Source organism: Emys orbicularis, chromosome 2 (genome assembly GCF_028017835.1).
Source record: "Emys orbicularis isolate rEmyOrb1 chromosome 2, rEmyOrb1.hap1, whole genome shotgun sequence".
In the NCBI taxonomy this organism is placed as follows: domain Eukaryota; kingdom Metazoa; phylum Chordata; order Testudines; family Emydidae; genus Emys; species Emys orbicularis.
In genome coordinates this window covers 26,774,744-26,791,110 of record NC_088684.1, presented here as the reverse complement: position 1 = coordinate 26,791,110, position 16,367 = coordinate 26,774,744, and the positions used below count along the sequence as shown (strand labels likewise).

Here is a 16,367-nt window from a genome sequence, read left to right as displayed (position 1 = left end):
TACCAGAGGGGAAGGTCTCTGGACTGTTTCCTGACCCACAGGGTGGATCTGTAAAGCGAGCAAATCCGCCAATAAGCGCAGGACCCACCAAGGTAGAGAAGGAACTTTGTCACAGCAGGAAGAATTGGCAAGAGTTAGACAGAGCCTGAATGTAAGATCTCACAGAGGACTGAGTTGAAGAGGGCAGCCAGGTTACTGGCCTGAGTGACAGGAAAGATGGTGGTATTGTTCACAATGATAGAAAAGAGAGGGGAGGGGAAGGTGAAGAGCTCACTTTCAGCCATGTTGAGCTTGTTGTTTGGCTCGAAAGATAGGCCTGGAGTAGAGGAAGATCTGAGAGTCACCAGAAATAGTTGTGGTACAGCAGTGGTCCCCAACCTTTTTCGTCTGGCAGCCGCCAGACGACGAGCCACGGAGGACCGTGGCGGCGGATGAGCATCCGCCGACGAGCGGCAACGTCAATAGGCGTCGCCGCCGAAATGCAGCGTCATCCAGAGACGTCGCTGCCGAAATGCCTTTTGGCGGCATTTCGGAGGCGATGCCTCTGGATGACGCTGCTTCTCAGCGGCATTTCGGCTGCTGCTCGTCCGCCGGCCAGTACGCGGGTGCACTTAGATGGGGACCCCTGTGGTACAATAACTCCTCACTTAAAGTTGTCCCGGTTAACATTGTTTTGTTGTTACCTTGCTGATCAATTAGATACCATGCTCATTTAAAGTTGTGCAATGCTCCCTTATAACGTCATTTGGCAGCCGCCTGCATTATCCACTGCTTGCAGGAAGAGCAGCCCATTGTAGCTAGCTGGTGGGGGCTTGGAACCAGGGTGGACCGGCAGCCCTGCATCAGCTCCTCGCTCCCCTAAGTTCCCTGTGCGAGAGCCGCCCAGCAGGCTATCAATTGCCAGCAGTTCAGCTGTCCCTCCCCCCATTGCCATGTGCTGCTCCTGCCCTCTGCCTTGGAGCTGCTCCCAATGCAGGGGGGGGAGAGAGGAGAGCTAATGTCAGGGTGTCCCCCTTTCTCCTGCACCCTACTTACTCCATCTCCATGGGGGGGACATGATAACACCACAGGGATCAGGACCAAGGGAGCTTCCTGGGAGCAGCTGCTGTCTCAACTTGCTGATTAATTAACAAGGCAGTGTACTTAGAGGGGGTCAGCCTACTTAAAAGGACAATGCGCATCTCTCTCTCTCTCTCACACACAGGGTGTGTGTCTGTCTGCTATGCTGTCTCCCCTCCCTCCATTCTGCTGCCTTGTAGCGGTGAGGCTACATTAACAACAATGGGTTAACCCTTGAGGGCTCAGCCAAAAGCTAGTTCATCATTTAACAGTAAGGCATTCCCTGGAAAATAGCCCACCCTCTTACTTCACCACCTCAACCAAGCTTCACAATCATCATCGCTGTGAACAGTATTAAATTGTTTGTTTAAAATTTATTGTGTGTGTGTATGTCTTTTGTCTGGTGAAATTTTTTTTCCCTGGAACCTGAAACCCCCCCCCCCCCCCCCATTTACATTAATTCTTATGGGGAAATTGGATTCGCTTAACATAGTTTCACTTAAAGTCGCATTTTTCAGGAACACAACTACAACATTAAGCGAGGAGTTACTGTAGTTGAATTTGTATCTGCAAATGAGATTACCCACAGTTAACGTGAAGAGGGAGAAGAGAAAGGAACCAAGGACAGAAATCTGTTACACCCTCACTGAAAGCTGGGGGCGGGGGGGGGAGGGGGGGGAAGAGAGAGAGAGAGAGAGAGAGAGAGAGAGAAGATGCAGCGGATCCTCCAAAAGACCTGCCAAAGGAGCAATTTTATGGGAATTACCCAGATCATCAAATGAAAGGGGACATTATAAATCAGAAACTGTATTTTTCAGTGCAATGGGTTTAAAAAAGTATTTCACAAATCTATGAGGTGGGTTTGTTGTACAATGCAATACACCTCTACCTCGATATAACACGAATTCGGATATAACGCAGTAAAACAGTGCTCCGGGGGGGCAGGGCTGCGCACTCCGGTGGATCAAAGCAAGTTCGATATAACGCAGTTTCACCTATAACGCGGTAAGATTTTTTGGCTCCCGAGGACAGCGTTATATAGAGGTAGAGGTGTATTTCTCAAAAACATTAGGCATAAGAGAATGGAGGAGTGAGGAGTTAAAGCCATCAGCATTAAATCTCTGTCACAACCTTCCAACTCCAGTTGTAAAAACTGTTCTTTGATTTTTTGTGGATTGGCATAGTTATTAGATTTGACATGTTCACAATCAATTCAAAATATATAGCTTGAACTTCAGGGAAAGAGCAATCATACTTGACTCAAACCTGAAAATATAATGAAGTCTTCCCCTTAAACATGAAAAGCATTATGTGGACCAATAAGACACAGAAGCAACTGTATTCAGTCCAGTTCCCTGACAGCACAGATAGCAGCTGCTAGCATGGACATATTGCCACTACTATCTTTCAGCAATATTGCTGCACTCGGTCTGCATGTTCCCCCATTAGAGCTACAAGAGGAAGTAACTTTCCCATGGTGACAGGAACACACAAACACTAAACGCTAAGGGGTAACAAAGTTAGTTCCTTGTGAGGACAAATTGTTTATTTCTTCTATTCTGGGAATATACATGGGCATGGGGGAGTGGGGGAGGAGAAAGGAGAGAGGAAGAAGTGCTCCCCAATGTGATAGGGAAAGGTTTAATCTTTCACACAAACACAGGTCATTAATACAACAAACAGGACTGGGAACCTATTACACTTTTGTTGTGGGGAAGATGGGGATAGGAAGCCCAAATGGTAAGTGGTCAGCATGCTGATGTTTCACAGGACTAGCATAGAGAATTGCTAAATCTCTGCAAGGGTTACGGATAGCCTGAAACTCAAGGGCAATATTAGAGAAGAATGAGAGTTACTTGTTTCAAGTACACCTCTACCCAGATATAACGCGACCCGATATAACATGGGTTCGCATATAGCGCGGTAACCCCGGGGCTCTGGCACCGAGGCTCGGGCGGCGCTTTAAAGGGCCTGGGTCTCCGGCTGCTACGGGGAGCCCTGGGCCCTTTAAATCACTGCTGGAGCCCTGCCACCGCTACTCCGGAGCTGCGGCAGCGGGGCTCGGCCGGCGATTTAAAGGGCCCGGGCTCCCCCCAGCGGCCGGAGCCCGGGGCTCTTTAAATCACCGCTGGAGCCCTGCTGCCGCTACCCCGATATAACAGGGTTTCACCTATAACGCAGTAGGGATTTTTGGTTCCCAAGGACCGTGTTATATCGGGGTAGAGGTGTATTGAAAATCTTGAAAAGAGGAAATAAAGTAGAAGTAAATTGCTGCTGGCAGAGATTAGCAGTTTTCCTCCATATATTATGGACATGCTGCCACAGAAAGTTATAACATATAAATAGAGGAAACAATTTAAAGAGTGATGTTACCACACTAAAAATAATTTAACAAATGCATTTATAAGTTACAACATCTTACATTAAAACATTAATTTCTATTTGCAATGTTTACTTTATGCAATGCGGTCTGCTTGAACCAATACCACAAGTCAGCATCACTTCTAAGTTCTAATGCACTATCCCAATACTGCAATGAGAATACATTCACATGCAGCTTGTACAAATTTTAAAAATACATTTCCAGTGGAATTATTAATGAAGTGCTCACCAACTTTTTTTTCTTGGACTCCCCATCTGGGGTGCACTAGTGCACAGGCACCACACATGATCCTTTGCAGCATGGCAGCAACTGTTGCTGCCTTTTTCTCACGCTTCTGTCCTCTCTCTTTTCAGTATATTTTCTTTCCCTTGTTTCTTTCTTGTTTTCTCTCCTTTACTTTTTTTTGTCTGACTCTTCTTTCCAGAAAAGTGCAGGCAGATGGTGGTGGGGAGAGCAATAGGACATTTGATACAACCCAACGCTGAACTAACTGCTAGATGTGCAAAGAGAAGCTTAGGTTGGCATGGTACTCCCTGACTATACACCTGTGCATGTGAGTTGCTCCTGCAGCCAACAATATTAGGGCTCACAACAGATGCAGGAAGGGTAATTAATTACTTTCAAGTAGCCACCTGCCATTTTAACTAGAGAAGCAATGGATCAGATCTGGGATCCTACAACTTTCTTCTACACCGGGGTACTCAACCTTTTTCTTTCTGAGTCATCCCCCGCCCCCCGCTATAAAAACTCCACAGCCCAGCTGTGCCACAACTGTTTTTCTGCATATAAAAGCCAGGGCTGACGTTAGGGGAGTAGCAAGCAGGACAATTGCCCAGGGGCCCATGCCACAGGGGGCACTGTGAAGCTAAATTGCTCAGGCTTTGGCTTTAGCCCTGGGAGGTGATGCTTGGGGCACCAGGATGCAGTCCTGCATGGTAGGGCTTTGGCTTTTCTGCCCTGGGTCCTAGCAAGTCCCTGGTTGAGAACCACTGTTCTGCACAGTGATCTATTCTTCTGCCTAGCAATCCTATTGGGCACCTCACGGGCAGCCTCACTCACCTCAGTTTGAGAAACTTTCTACTATGATCAAATTTTGACCCTGTCAAAAGATGTCCTTTTAAAAAGGGACACCAAACTGAAGTCTAATCAACTTAAAATTATTTCAAATGCCACAGTCATCCTTGAGCCCTCCTGCCTACTTGTGTTTTGACAGTCAAGCATTCCTATTTTGTTTAAAGTGTGTCTCTATGTTGTGTGGAAAGCCCAAAACAATCACAGGAAAATTGACTATACTATGTCTGTACATTTGACCACACAGTGTATATAAAGTAAAACTGAAAAAAAGAATGTTGGAATTGCCATAGTGAATTAGATCCACGGTCCATCTACCCCAGCATCCTGTCTTGGACAATGGCCAGCACCAGATGTGTCTGAGGAAGGTGCAAGAAACCTCAGAATGGGCTGATGTGGGATAATCTGCCCCCCAGAAAGTCTCATCCTAATTCCCAGTCATTACAGACTGGATTAAACCTAAAGCATTAGGTTTTATATCCCTTCTAAAATGTATTAGCATTAAAGTATTGTAATTCTGGAAATACTTGTTAGCCATATAAGTGTCCAACAGCTCTTTGAATCTAGCTAAAAACTTGGGCTCTTCCACATTTTAATCATACACTGCATGAAAAATTCCTTTTATCAGTTTGAATCTGCCACCATGTTCCTTTTGTTCTTAGTTAAGAGAAAGGGAGAGACTAAGTTCCTGATCTACCTTCTCTATATCATTATTGGATATACTTTTTATCATGTTACATCACATTTGTCTCTTAAGGTAAAAAATCCCAATCTTTTCAGTCACTTCTCATACTATAATTTTTTCATACACCACATTCTTGCTGCCCTTCCCTTAGCCCCTTTCATTTTGCTATATCTTTTTTTGAGTCAGGTGACCTGCACATAATATTCCAGATGAGGGTATTCAATTGATTTACATAATAGCATAGTTTTAATATTATTCTCCATCCTGTTACTTGTGCATCTTAATGTCTTCTTTGCTTTTTTGACCACAGCTGCACACTGAGTAGGTCTTCACTCCCACAATGAGGCCCAGGCCTCTTTCCAGAGTTAAGTTAATTATCAGGTTAGTTCAAATTTCCCCCCATCAATGGACATTTCAATGTTGGTAAAAGCAAAGTACTTAGTCTACCACAACTTAGTCTATCAAACTGTCTGTACTGAGCCATCTTGATTATCACTTCAAAAGTTTTTTTTCTCTTACTTAATTGGCCTCTCAGAGTTGGTAACTCCCACCTGTTCATGCTCTCTGTATGTGTGTGTATATATATCTCCTCAATATATGTTTCACTCTATATGCATCCAAAGAAGTGGGTTGTAGCCCACGAAAGCTTATGCTCTAATAAATTTGTTAGTCTCTAAGGTGCCACAAGTACTCCTGTTCTTTTTGCGGATACAGACTAACACGGCTGCTACTCTGAAACTAGTCTACCACAGTATCTGTCCATTTATCTAGCTTGGTTAGGTCCCTAAAGTTCCTCACAATCTTCTCTATACTTGACTAACTTAAATAACTTATCTGCCAATTTTCCCACCATACTCACTTTCTCTGATTGTCAATATACTGGGTTCATTTTGTTTTAATTACGGTTTACAAATTCACAGCATGCCACATGCTTACAATGAGTCTTTAGAAAGTAAACTAAGGCCCCGATCCTACAAACACAGGTCAAGAAGACTACCCACATTTGTGAAAGAGAGCATGTGTGATTGCTGAATCCTGGCCAAAGAAACTACTGTAGAAATTTTGCAATATTCTTGCCCAAAAAGTGTTCAAATTCAACAAACAAGGTAACTTAATTTAAATGACACAGCAACCAAAAAAAAAATATTAAAAAAAAAAAAAGGAAAATGTGACTCTTACAGCTGAACTTTGGCAGGCAGGGTGATTCTGGGGCAGGTTTCAGAAAAGCTAGAACGAATCACAAAATCATAGATTCTGACCTCCTGCACATCACAAATCATTAAGTTTCACCCGTATACCCCTATGTTGAGTCCAATGACTTCAGTTAGATTTTAGTCCTCGGGAGGCTAAACTGTTGCTCACCATGAGTTGAGAACAACAGGGATCCCAAGATCTCTGTGATGGCAGAGAATCGCTTAGTTGAGATACATCATAGCACACAATCCATGCTTCCTCTCATGCTGCAGAGGAAAGTGAAAAAAATCCCATGGTCCCTGCCAATCTGATCTTTGGGAAAATTCCTTCCAAACACCAAATCTAGTGATCAGCTAGAGACTAGACCATAAGCATGTGAGCAAGATTCTCTGTACCATTTCCGAGCACCAGTCCACCCCAACTGGTAGTGGCAGAATGCTTCAGAGGAAGGTGAACCCAACCCCTCCACCACCTCCAGAATACAGTTGTACATCAGGAGTGTGTGTGTGTGTTCCTTCCTGACTTCTGCAGGAGACCAGATGAAACCATGAAGACAGGATTAGATTACAGTCATTACAGTACAGAACTACAAATATTATAAGCATGTAGAGGGAAATACAGGCAATCCTATTGTCCTAAAAACTTCTTTTAACTCTAAAAATCTAGCAAATGTAACACGGATATCCCTTTGATGCACCACTTAAACTAATCACTAGTTATTGCATTAACTATTGCTAGTAGAAAAGCCCTAGATTATCCATCTCTACTAATATAGGACTGATCCAAACCCCCCAAAATATATTTTCTAGTGTAAGTGGGTTCTCAAACTTTTCCCTTTCAGGTCCCCCCTTCTAAACCTTCACTTCCCACAACCCCAAAAGCAACCCCCCCCATAAACCCAATCCCAGAGATTACACTGTTTCAGCAAAAGGCTCGCAAAATAGTGTCCCACATAATAGCCTATATGAATATAAATTAGTTGACCCGTACAGAGGGAAGCAAACATTTTTACTGAGTACCTCTGATCGCTTTACATTTAAAAGCGCATGGCATTCAGACACGCACTGAACCCCCTTTCCCCCTGCACCAATCACCTGTCCGGTGCCCCGGACTGGACACGGCTCCGATGCCGGCAGCAGCCCCTCAGATCCAGCAGCTCAAGGCCGCACCCGAGGGGCTAGAAAGGGGGGACTTTGGGGCACGTCACCTTCGCTTACGGGGAAGTTTTGCAGCAGCCCCGCACAGCTGGCTCACGTCGAACTGCTCCGCGCTGCCTGCCCAGGGCTCCCTCACGGGCCTCACCCGTCTCCACCCGGCAGTGGGGCAAGCTCCTGGGGACAGTGGACTACAGAGCAGCCCTCCCGGCTCCCGCAGGCACTGGCCGCAGCACCCCGCGCGCCTCTGGGGAAGCGGCCCCAGAAGACACATTAAAGCCTCGCGACCCCCCACGTCTCTCCGCCTCCCGGACTCGGTTGGAGGGTGCCCAGGAGCAGCGGGCCAGGGCTGCCCAGCCGCAACATGGGGCGGCGAGGACTAGGCCTCTCCGCGTCCCGGAGGAAGCGCAGCGCTGAGCCCGGCCGCCCCCGCCCTTCGGACGGCTGCAGATCCCCCCGCGGGACGCGCTGCCTGCTCCGCCGGGGCGGGCGCAGCGAGGCCGGCTCCTTACCCCAAGTCTTGCGTGGCGGCAGGGGAGGCCAATGCAGCGGCTGGCGGGGCCGGGCTCGGTAACTACACCGCTCCGCCTCCTCCCCGATCCGAGCCACTCAAACAAACAAGATGGCGGCCGCAGCCCTTCCTGCCGCCCAAACCCGCCGTTCAAATCGGCAGGATGTTTACTGTTAAAATGCCCCCCTCCCGGCACAGGGACCAAACACGCATGCGCGGAACTGCAGCCACTATGACGATCAGGGCTCCGAGAGTGCAAGAAGATACCAAATACGCATGCGCCCCAGCCCCTGCCTTCCGGTAGCCGAACGAAGAAAAGGGCGGAGCGTCGAAAGGTGCTGAAAAGGCGCATGCGTAACCGCTGAGACTCACAAGGCCCAACGAAAGCGGGCGGGGCTAGGGCCCGGAGCGTGGAGAACGAGCCAAGGAAGAGGAATTGCGCGTGGTCGCTGAGCCGGTGTGGTTGAAGCGGCTCGCCCGGAAAGGAAGAGGGCGGTGGTAGCGCCCCCTCTAGGGCAGGAGTGGCTAGCGCAGTTGCTGGGGTACATAGCAGCAGGTCTTTGCCTAGGGAGCTGTATAGTTACAGCCCCTGGCATCAGGCTTGTGAAATACTGAGTCAGATGACAGCCCCCCCAGTGAGATTGGCGGCAAAATCATGAGATTAAAAAGCCCCCCATCAAATCATGTTTTTAGTCTCTTGACTTTGTACACCCCCTCCTCTGCCCACCTGCTAATTTCAGCCTGAAGAGTCAGCCTTTAGTGCACACACACATACATGCCTCTCCCTAGTTTCTCAGATGGACAGTCCACTTACCCTCTCCTTGCTCTCTCCGCCTCCCCCCATCCCCACAACAGGGGAACTGCCATCCATTTCCTATTACTATGGCCCTACCAAATCCATGATCCATTTTTGGTAAATGTCACAGTCATAGCATTTTAAAAATCTTGAATTTAATGGTTTCAGATATTTAAATATTAAATTTCACAGTGTTGTAACAAAGCAGGAATATGTATTTTAAAACAGCAAAATATGCACATGTATAGCACTTAAGTCTGCATTTCTCAGACTGGGGGTCCCAACTCAAGAGGGGAGTTGCAAGGCTATTGAAGGGAGGGCGCCGTATTGCTAACCTTACTTCTGCGCTGCTGCTGTTGGCAGCGCTGCCTTCAGCGCTGCGTGCCCGGCCAGCAGCGCTGCTCTCAGGCCACCCAGTTCTGAAGGCAGTGCAGAAGTAAGGAATGGGACTACTGCAACCCCCCTACAATAGGCTTGCAACCCCCTTTTGGGTTAAGACCCCCAGTTTGAGAAATGCTATGTACTTTTGTATACTTTTACCCCATAGTACCCTATAGTATAGGGTAAAAGTACACAAAAGACCAGATTTCATGGGGGAGACCAGTTTTAACAGTCTGTGATCTGTTTTTCATGGCCATGAATTTGGTAGGGCTCTACCTATTATCATCTTGACTCTCTCACCTCCTACTTTCCCACCTCACCCCATATTGCCTTCTGTATGAGGTATATAAAATGGATCTGGAAAATGATCAGAGCTCTCTGCCCCAAGCCCCGAAAATCGCAGGAATGGAGGAGTGCCCTCTGTGGGTGCCAAAATCTGTAACTCATACTTAATTCGCAAGAGCTAGCAACTCTGCTGAAGCATTGAAAAGTCACGAGTCTTGTTCCCAAGATCATTACATTTAAAAATAATAATTCATTTTGGGGTCTTTTTAGTTATCAGTTGGAAGCGACAGAGGAAGAGAAAAACCTGGGTGCATTGGTTGATCACAGGATGATTATGAGCTGTCAATGTAATGCAGCCTTGAAAAATGCTAATGGAGTCCTAGGATGCATCAGGCGAGGTATTTCCAGGAGAGATAGGAAAGTATTAATACCATTATACAAGGCACTGATGAGACCTCATCTGGAATACTGTGTGCAATTCTGGTCTCCCACGTTTAAGAAAGATGAATTCAAACTGACACAGGTGCAGAGAAGGGCTACTAGGATGATCCGAGGCATGGAAAACCTACCTTATGAAAGGAGACTCAAAGAGCTTGGCTTGTTTAGCCTAACCAAAAGAAGGCTCAGGGGAGAAATGATTACTCTCTATAAATATATCAGAGGGATAAATACCAAGGAGGGAGAGGAGTTATTTAAGTTAAGCACCAATGTGGACACAAGAACAAATGGCTATAAACAAGTTTAGGCTCAAAATTAGGTGAAGATTTCTAACCATCGGAGGAGTAACGTTCTGGAACAGCCTTCCAAAAGGAGCAGTGGGGGCAAAAAACTTAACTGGCTTCAAGACTGAGCTTGATAAGTTTATGGAGGTGAATGTATGATGGGACTGCCTACAATGGCATGTGCCTAATCAGCGACTGTCAGTAGCAAAAATCCGCAAAGGCTGGAGACGGGACACTAGATGGGGAGGGCTCTAAGTTACTACAGAGAATTCTTTCCCAGGTATCTGCCTGGTGGGTCTTGCCCACATGCTCAGTGTCTAACTGAGAACCATATTTGGGGTTGGGAAGGAATTTCCCCCCATGTCCGATTGGCAGAGACGCTGCGGATTTTTCACCTTCTGATGCAGAATGCAGGTTTAAACTAGTTTAAGCTAGTGTAAATGGTGAATTCTCTGTAACTTGACGTCTTTAAACCATGATTTGAGGACTTCAGTAACTCAGCCAGAGGTTAGGGGTCTATTTCAGGAGTGGGTGAGTGAGGTTTTGTGGCCTGCAACGTGCAGGAGGTCAGGCTAAATGATCATGATGGTCCTTTCTGACCTTAAAGTCTATGAGTCTATTTATCCTTTGGTTTCTGAGCCTTTAGCTTACACTGGGGACACATCTTCAAGCTTTTTCCTGCAATCACGAAGACAAGGAACTTACTTTTTAAAAATGAAAGCTAAGATTCCTATGCAATCCTATGAGTTCAGGAGCTGAGGGTCTTAAGAGAAACATCAAATATCACAAGATTTGTGAGAGTTGGGAACACTGAGGTGTATCTGCTTGCTGGCCAAATGAATCAAACTGGTGGGACAGTTCCTGAACAAGTCAGGTGATGAATGATGGGGTAGCAGAATGGCTGGGTGGTGATGTACTGCATGTGGGGTGGTGATGTTTACTGCCCCTGACTGAGCAGTTGGACACTTGGGATCATTAACATCTCTTGTTTAGTGTTAAACAGTTCTGATTCAATACATGCAAGCTGTGAGCTTAATTACTCTGTTAACTAAGACCTTGCCAAACACAAAGTTGTACCACTTTAATTGTACTGGTATAGTTAAAATGGTATGTGTACACAATTATATTGCTATAAAGGGGCTTATATGGGTAAAGCTTATTCCTATATGTGAATCAATATAACACTGTCACACTAGAGGTTTTACTGGTATAACTATATCAGTACCTAACTGACATAACTACTCTGGTTCAAAATCTGTGTGTAGATCAGATTTCAGTGTTCCTATTGCTGTTACCATCTCAGAACCCTATTAAGGAGCAACTGAGTAGACCCCAGATCCCAGGCTAGCATCTTCGCCCCACCAAGGAAAAGCAGAGCCTAGAGAAGTCCATGAATAGTTGTCTCAAACAGGCAGCATTTGTTGGCAGAACTCAAGAGAGTACCATTGCTTTTCTCCACAATGCACAATTTGAATCCAGGTGTGAAAAAGGACTAGTGCCCATGAGTGCCAGCAGGGTCTAATCTACTTTCTACCATAGGTACATTAGGTCAGGACATTGTCTTTGGCAAGAGGTAAACTGTCGTTATTACAGATTCCCCCTGAACAAGTAAAGCAAAGAGAACATTCATCTAGGCTAGCGAACGCACAGTCATGATGTTTGTCATTTGAATTCAGATGCAAGCTACTCCCCTCCAGATTGATCTATTAGGGGCCAACAACCATGCTGGAGGCCTGATAAGTTGCTTGATCTCAGACACAAATCCTTCAGACACAGCTCTCGGCTTTCTAGGGAAGCAAAACAAACAGTCCTGTTATTACAAGGCAGCAAAAATCACTTCCCTTGCCTTCAGGCTGTTTTGCTACGGACTCTACAAACAGGTTTCATTAGTCTGGAAAAAGGGCTCTATACCATAAATCAAATATCCCCTTTTAAAGCCTGCTTCCCTATGGAAGGCCCAGCTGTCAGGTCTTCCCTCCAAGCTTCACAGCTCACTCCTGCCCTCTGGAGCACTACCGATATTTCTTCTCCCTTTCCTCAACAATGTTCATTAACCACTTCCGCCCATGGCTGGACATGGCACCTGCACACCCCAGACCTTTTTCCTTGCTTGAAGCAATTTGGTTTCGGAACCACATGTTTTGGAAGTTTGAAAATAGCAAGCATTTCCCTAGCAACCAAATGTATTATCTCACAGAAAGCATTATGACTGCAGGTGGAAAATAAGCAGCAGGAGTAGATGATTAGTAAACAAATACTCTGTTTTTATACTAATGACTCAAATTTTTTTTAGAGGGAAGAAATGAAATACAGAAAACCAGGAAACAATTTTTTCTGAATAGAATGTTTTTCAGTCACCTCTATGAGGCATCAGCGAGTCTGTGAAACCATGGCTACACAAAGTCAAACAACATATTGGATCAACTATAAAAGAAAGTGCCATAAATCATCCTTGTCCCAAAGAGACCTTAAATATATAAGCATAATGAAAACTTTCTTATAAAACAATATTGTACATTTATTTAATAGACTATCAGCACATAAACAAGCTGGAACACTGAAATACCATGAAACTCCGCTTTCCCTCCAAGGGTTTAAACAATATTACTGTAATTGAGCAAATCTATCATATCAGACAATAATATAATCTTAGCAAATGATAGCATATCAAACAAATACTGTAAAAATATGCAGTCTAGTCTCCTGATTCCACTTCCTCTGACTCAATTTTGCAGTATTCAGTATTCATTTTCCGTAATAGTGTCTCATTAGAATCTTTATCCAAAACAAACACTGATTCTCCTTATGCCCCACACGGAACTTTGCTGGGTAAAGTAATGCTCCCAGGATGCCTTCTATCAGAAAATGCCTGTTGTAACACTACTAACCCCTTTCTTTTTTTCTCAATACAGTGGCTTAGTGGTTGAAGCACCAGGTTGGAAATACTTAAACTCCCTGGAACCACAGATTTTTAGTCTCAGCAAGACTGACTTGTTATTTCAGTGGTACATATATTGAGTTCCATGCATTTTAATCAGAAGTCCTTTTGCTCTCAATAGGATATTAAATATAACACGCCACTTTTAATAAAAGGAAGGGTTTGCCCCACGGTCTTTGGCCAACAATTATTTTCTCCCCACTGCTGGGTAGTATGCCAGCTGTTTACCTACCTGTCACAGTCCACATTATTCTTGAATAGTAGCAGAGCTTAACTTTAGGGAAGAGTATGATACATTCCTAAAACATTCTTTCATATCTCCTGAATATCATTCAGCTCTTTTTCTCACCCATGGACTTAAAAATCATTGTACTCTTTGTCTCACCTAATTTGGGTATTCTTGGTATTCTGGTACTCGGGCTGAATTCTGATATTAGTAGTTTAGCACTTCTTATTACAGAAGGGATCCTTTCTTGCAAGTCAGATCTTGAATCCTTTCTTGCAAATCAGATCTAAAATACTTGAAATTAGCTTGTCCATAAGACCTATTGACTGATTAGAATCATGAGGCCATTAAGGAGTAGTTTTGATCCTTTCTTGATGCCTAGCCAGACTTTTGCAATTCTTTCAGCGTTTTAGTGTCTGATCCTCCTACATTTATTATTATTATTATTGAGCTACCAAAGTATGCCAAAGCATTTCACAGAAGTACAGACATACAACCTGAGCCCCAAAGAGCTTCCAATCTAAATGTAGCCTAATTTAAATCTAAATTATCTGAATGATAATTTCTTCATCTTTACTCTGTTGTCCACTGTTTGCACATGACTATCAAGATTAGGGTGACCAGACAGCAAATGTGAAACATCGGGACAGGGGGTGAGGGGTAATAGGAGTCTATATAAGAAAAAGACCCCAAAATCGGGACTGTCCCTATAAAATCGGGACATCTGGTCAGCCTAATCAAGATCAATTCATTCTGTAAGCTTGTTCTCCAACTTGATCTTGTCCATCACTGTAGAAGATTTCAGTCTAATTTAATGTTACATAGTTTGTCCAAGAGATTTCTGATTGATCGTCATCTCATGAGACTGTTTCTCTCCCATCACAGTTAATTAAGATGGCCTCTTTGCATGGCCTGAAGCTGAGCTTAATCACATGATGTAAAAATGTTTGGTTTAAACTGTTATTGAGATTTTAAAACATCATGACTGTATACAATGATCAAGCCAATCATTTAAGCTTCCACATAATTGTGGGAAGCTCTTCTAAAGATTACTAAAACTATAATACAACAAACAAAAAGATTTCCTAGACAGAAGCTCAGCACAATATGTTCTGTTTCCTTATGCATAAAGCTCCAGCTCCAACCACTAAACAACCATTTTTAAAGAATATCAATGAACTGTCTTCATTTTTAACCAAAGAATAAATTATTGTATGAGTGTTTCAAAGGGCCACTTCCATGTTCAAAAGATTTATTTTTAATACAAATTTTCTTCAGTTGCCATAAATATCCCAAAGCAGGGGTGGGCAAACTTTCTGGCCGGAGGGCTACATCTGGGTATGGAAATTGTATGGTGGGTATGAATGCTCACAAAATTGGGGGTTGGGGTGCGGGAGGGGGTGAGGGCTCCAGCTGGGGATGAGGGCTCTGGGTTGGGGCCAGAAATGAGGAGTTCAGGTGCGGGAAGGGGCTCCAGGCTGGGGCACAGGGTTGGGGTGCAGGGTGGGTGAGGGCTCTGGCTGGGAGTGCAGGCTCGGGGGTGGGGCTGGGTATGAGAGGTTGGGGGTGCAGGAGGGTGTTCCAGGCTGGGACTGAGGGGTTCGGAGGGCAGGAGGGGGATCAGGGCTGGGGCAGGGGGTTGGGGCATGGGAGGGGGTGAGGGATGCAAGCTCTGGGCGGTGCTTACCTCAAGCAGCTCCTGGAAGCAGCAGCACGTCCCCCATCTGGCTCCTACACAGAGGCACGGCCAGGAGGCTTTGCGTGCTGCCCGTCCGCAGGTGCCGTCCCTGCAGCTCCCATTGGCCTCAGTTCCCAGCCAATGGGAGCTGCGGGAGCGACGCTTGGGGCTGGGGCAGCGTGCGGAGCCCCCTGACTGCCCCTACATGTAGGAACCGGACACGGGACATGCCGCTGCTTCCGGGAGCCGTGCGGAGCCACAGCATGTGCAGAGCGGGGCAAGCCCCCGACCCCACTCCCTGGCTGGAGCTCGAGGACCGGATTAAAACGTCTGAAGGGTCGGATGCGGTCCCCGGGCCATAGTTTACCCACCCCTGCCCTAAAGCATTAAAGCAAAGGATTTTTAAAATCTAATTTAATTTTTCACCACTCATGTTGCTTGTGTAGCTTTTCTATTTCACTCAACTTGGACAGTGATCTGTAGAAGTGACCTGATGCTCGACATGTAAATTGACTTCCTGACTCAGTTGCCTTGTAACTGCCATTGCACAGCAAAAGAAACATACCGTATGATTTGAATGCTGCTCCCAGTACTTCGCTGAATTTCTCATCTGGCTCTGCTCAGTTAATTGCATTCCATTCTGTACTCCAGGAAAAGAGCTGGTAGTTGATTTTATGCTCTTCACCAACATATGGGGAATAGGACCAATTCAGTGACATTTAAAAGGAAACTGAGGCCTATTTTCATTTCTAGCCTCTGGTCAAATGCACCAGCCAGTCAGTGCATCCAGAATTTTTAAGAGGAAATTAGCTTACATCAGCTAAACAACTTTTTCTTGAGAGGGGGACAGCTTTTTTTTGAGAGCTCTATTCACTTTGAATAAATGTTTTTGAGGTAATCACGTTTCCCCACTGGACACTCAAATTTGAGATACAGGTTGTCTGTGGATCCACTGTTCCATGCACCATCTTCCTCCAGTCTAAGCTGCTTTGATTTGCACAGAAACATGTAAAGAATCTATGGCTGCAAACTATGGACAACGTAGATACCAGCTAAACTGCACACATGAGTCACTGGAGAGGAAGACCCCACTCCTTCAGAACATCCCCTCTCTCCCCACATTATAATTATCAAGGGTTGAGAGGCTATGGTTATCTAAGATCAGAAGCTCCCTTTCTCTCCCAAACATTCTATTTTCACTATGTTTAAATATATATATTGTACCAATTGTGACTTGACTAATTCTGTGGAAAAGGCCCATTCTTTGTGTTATGTTTTATCCCA

General features: G+C 45.3%; 1 protein-coding gene across 2 annotated transcripts in view; it reads right to left on the bottom strand.

The window, feature by feature from the left end:
* Window positions 1–8,155, bottom strand: part of RAD21 (RAD21 cohesin complex component) — a 35,935-nt gene extending 27,780 nt beyond the window's left edge. For both annotated transcript variants that reach the window (XM_065397798.1, XM_065397799.1), the window contains exon 1: window positions 8,059–8,155. The gene's annotated coding sequence lies outside the window, so the exon portion shown is untranslated. The remainder of the gene's footprint in view (window positions 1–8,058) is intronic.
* Between the last annotated feature and the right edge of the window lie 8,212 nt (window positions 8,156–16,367).